We start from the raw sequence: 4876 nt of genomic DNA on the forward strand, positions 1-4876 counted from the left end.
GGCCTCCCGGGTTGGGTCCCTGTGTTCCACTTCGCTGCCCCACTGCGGGTACATAGGTGGTTTCCCTAGTCCCGCTTGTTCGGTCACTGGGGGCCTGGCTAGCGCTCCCCAGGCCGTCTCGCTGGCTCGTGAGAACCATCAGATTCGGCTATACGACTCAATTCGCCCGGCGCCCTCCCAAGTTCAGTGGCATTCGGTTCACCTCTGTGCTGGACAGAGATGCTCCTGTCTTGCGTGCAGAGATCGCGGTCCTGCTGGCGAAGGACGCGATACAGCCGGTCCCTCCAGCCGAGATGAGGTCGGGTTTCTACAGCCCGTACTTCATCGTACCCAAGGAAGGCGGTGGGTTACGACCGATCCTGGACCTGCGCATACTGAACCGGGCCCTTCACAAGCTCCCGTTCAGGATGTTGATGCAGAAACGCATCTTTCAATGCGTCCGTCCTTTCGATTTGTTCGCAGCGATCGACCTCAAGGACGTGTACTTTCATGTCTCGATTCTCCCTCGACACAGGCCGTTTCTCCGCTTTGCGTTCGAAGGGCGAGCATATCAGTACAAGGTCCTCCCCTTCGGGCTATCCCTGTCGCCTCGTGTCTTCACCAAGGTCGTGGAGGCAGCCCTTGTTCCATTAAGGGAAGCTGGCATTCGCATTCTCAACTACCTCGACGACTGGCTCATACTGGGCTCATACTCTCGGGCGAGATCCCAATTCGTCAGTCCCGACTGATGTAACGTCTCCGTTCCCTCCTTCAGGTAACGAGAGTTACATAAGTAACTGAGATGTTTTGATATATTTACGGTAGGAAATTTGCAAAATATCTTCATGGAACATGATCTTTACTTAATATCCTAATGATTTTTGGCGTAAAAGTGAAATCTATAATTTTGACCCATACAATGTATTTTTGGCTATTGCTACAAATATACCCCAGCAACTTTAAGACTTTAGCGACCTTAAGACTGCTTTTGTGGTCCAGGGTCACATATGAGTAAACAAAGGCCTCTTTTCTGGGAGTTACAGCTGAGAACAATTCTTAAACTTTCTCAGGTGGAGCCCAACACCACCATCGCAGAGATCAAGACATTGTTGCACAAAATGTGTAAGTGTTTTTGTTTTTGCCCAATCAAAGACTAAATTATATGCTTATTCGAGCTGTGAAGCTTACATATGTAAAATAATATGAACAAGCTTTTGTAAAGATTCTTAAAATCCCTGCAGACCCCAAGTTTTATCCATCAAGACAGGTGCTGAAGCTACATCCAGGTAAACTTTCCCATTCATCAATTATTATTATTATTATTTTATTTTATGTTATTCTATTTTTACATTGTTTTATTTAATTCTTTTGGGCATCCTGTGTATTTGCTTTGCAAGTTCTAAAATGTTTGTTCAAAAATGTCCACCAAACCTTCAAAGTAGATGGTAAAATAAATAAAAAATCTAGAAGAATTAAAGCCTAGTACAGTAGCCAGATGATTTTGCAATCTTAGATCTGCAACAGCTGTGGTGCATATGTGCACGTCTGCACTTCTCCTGACAGAATGTCAGGCATAATTTCACACTGGAGAAGGCATAAGTGAGAAAACTTCAGCTAGTTAACAATAACAACAAGAAAAGTAGTTTATATCAGATTATTTATAAAGAATATTATTTTAGAATATTTTACCTGAGGTGCATTTATTTTGATATGTCTTGATATTATGACTGAGCTGAATGATTCTCAGAGGGAAAGGCCCTCAGTGATGATGATGTGCTGGAGGATCTACCGGTTGGACCTCGGCCCACAGTTAGGCTGGACTATGGTAAAGAAAGCATCTGATACACGCTCATTTAGATAGCAGCTCATATAGTGTGTATGACAGTAATGGTGTTTCTATTGGGGGCTGATTGCAGGTGTTTCTGGCAGAGTGTCTCGGGACACTTTTCATTTACCTGCTGTTCTACTATCGGCTTCCATACATCTACGGGCACAAGTATGACTTCACCCGAAGTCCATTTAAAGTTGTCAAGTGAGTTCAGAGTGAAAAAACTTATTCATATGATTTATGGACAGAATATTTAACACACTAATACAAATAATTTCTATTTCTTAAATACCTGCACTGTAAAAAATGACCGTGAATTTAACGGTAAAAGGCTGTAAAAATACTAAAGAAAAAACCTGTTAAATGGTTAACGGTAAATTCCCCTACTATATAAGGTGAAAAACTGTATTGGACATTACATGTAATTTTACGGTAGTATACCATTTTTGGAAGTGAAAAAGACAGTATAATTTACAGTGAATAACCGTAAAATGACATTCCCAGAATTCCCTGCATTACATTTCAAATTTGATGTTTTTTTGTTGAAATAACTGTTTCTTCTTAGTTTTTTTCTTATCAGTTTTGTATATTAGGGTTGTGTGTTACACCTAATGTTGTTAAATGAATGTTTATTGCATTATTTCAGTTTCAAGTGTGTTACCATGATGGTGTTTAGTGTTTGTGTGAATGACACTGTGCACCTTCTATATATGTTATTATTTAAAAGCTGCTTGTGATGGACTTTGGTTCATCATGTGACTTTCTCATCACCACCTGCATTTGGTGGTTATCAGTGTATTACAAAGCTACAAAACAGATTTCAGTACTTCAATAGGTTGGTATATTAACATTATATCAGTTAATGAAATTACGGTATTTAACTGTAAATTTAAGTTAAAACCGTAAAACATAAAATGTTGCTACCGTATTTTTTACGGTAAAATTCCAGCAACCACAGCTGCTGGTTTTTTACCGTACATTTTACAGACTTTTTTTTACAGTGTGATCTAACTATTGCATTCAGTTTTGTTGGCGTAACCTAATGTATTTTGATTGGTTCAGTGGTCTTAAATAGCATTTTTGACTTTAGATGTTACTGCATGAATCACATTTTTAAGTTTAAAAAAATGCAGCTCATGTGAAATTAATATTGAATAATGTACCAAAGGTGTGGCAAACCGTTTGTGGTTTATATTTGACCCTGCTGATACAAGCTGGCTAGCTGTTGCCACTCTCTTCATTACATTAAGAGGCTTGTGGAAACTATTTTATCCATCGCTTTTCTGACAGAACGTTACCTCTACGCACCATCATGCTGGTAATGTTATGTCTGTATTTTGTCATATGAAAATGTCACAATATTTCCTGTTTTGGCACATTAGCTAATGTGTCTGAAGTGCTTATGACATTGGCATTAGTTCAGTGGTGTCAGTGAAGCATTGAGGAGCTTTGGGGGGAATATTTGGCTGCTTTCCATTAAGCATCCTCTTGCTGGTTTAAATTATGCCCCTACAGTATCTTTCAACACACTCAGAATACATATGCTTTGACCATATGGAAGAGTCGTTCAAAATATTGCCTGCACATGTGAATTCTAATCATGCAAATGAGCGAGCTTAAATAGAGTTAAACTAAAGTATTCAATTGAGGTTTGAGTTCAATATTGAGCAGTGACTGTGTATTATATTAGACACAATCCTTACATGAATGAAAACTGTGATTCTGTAGCTCTGTCTGTATTGCTGGGGATTTGCAGCATGGCAGGCATATTACATCATCCATCCGCTCTTCACCCCACCAAGTAAGTGCTCATTATGTCACACATTACATTAGTCTGTGAGCCTCATAATAACATCTGATTTTAACTTCTGTTTCTCTAGCCTATGGGAGACTTCAAATATACTCTGCACTGGCAATGTTTTTGGTATGTATGTCAAAATCTGTAATATTAATTATTTAGTATTATATTTTAAATATTATTAAATATTTAAAGCTTCATTAAGTAGGCCTAGGCTACTGTAACATCTTTGATTAAAAAAGGTCCATCTTCCAAACCATACCTTTACCCAAATTGGATTAACTTATAATGATAATTCATATTTTAATGATGTTGAGACGGATTTGCAAAAAACTGCTTACATACATACATTTGCCCATGTGTGTTATGTCATATCGGTACAGTGAGAACTTAACGGTGGATCTGAAATCGTATACTGTCTGAGTACTACATTTAAATTTGAACTTACTTCACCACCATTAAAAAAAACTATGTTCCTTGTAGTATGAATACAGGTATGAATAAAATTTGGATGTAGGCTACTACATCCGCAATGTTGATATGATCATGTGACCTACAGTGTTGCATCGCTTAACTGTCATTCACTTATCCTTTCCCGTGGCCTCATGGGATATAAAGTAAATGGTAAAAATGTAATGAAAACTCAGTTTACAAACCAACAGCAAATGTTTTAAGTCAAGTCAAGTCAAGTCACCTTTATTTATATAGCGCTTTTAACAATTGATTGTGATTGTGTCAAAGCAACTGAACAGCATTAATTAGGAAAATAGTGTGTCAAATTGTAATCTATTAAATACAATTAACCAATCACAGAGGCGGACTTACCCATTAGGCAAAGGTAGGCAACCACCTTGGGCCCCCAAAAGCCAATGGCCCCCTAAAATGCTTTTCATTAAGCACGGACACGCGAACGGTTGCTGTTTACAGTGTTTATCACCACGACAACTGTCTGTGTGTCCTAGTTGAACACACTTCTCGTGTATCCTGCTTGTAGCAAATGTAAATATCATGTATCTGTAGCTGTAATTAAATATTGAGCAGCAGTGCGTATTATATGTTTATTAAATGCTGCTTACTTATTCATAAGCACTCAAGTAGAGGACGCATACGCAGTTACTTGTTCGTTTGATATAATCCTTAGGTGTGTAAATGTATAATTTCCTTTTCATAATTTTTTTTTCATTTTGATTTAAATTTGTAGTTGAAATAACTAAAATAAGTGTATTTTAAAGTTTAGAATTAGACAGCCTTTGGCACACAGGCTTACGCTG

The 4876-nt window shown here is 38.2% G+C and overlaps 1 pseudogene; it reads left to right on the forward strand.

Annotated features, from left to right (window-relative positions):
- Positions 1-4876, forward strand: part of LOC107700499 (very-long-chain enoyl-CoA reductase-like) — a 14173-nt pseudogene that overhangs the window by 7313 nt on the left and 1984 nt on the right.

The sequence above is a fragment of the Sinocyclocheilus anshuiensis genome, unplaced genomic scaffold (assembly GCF_001515605.1).
Source record: "Sinocyclocheilus anshuiensis isolate Anshui unplaced genomic scaffold, SAMN03320099.WGS_v1.1 scaffold718, whole genome shotgun sequence".
NCBI classification, from domain to species: domain Eukaryota; kingdom Metazoa; phylum Chordata; class Actinopteri; order Cypriniformes; family Cyprinidae; genus Sinocyclocheilus; species Sinocyclocheilus anshuiensis.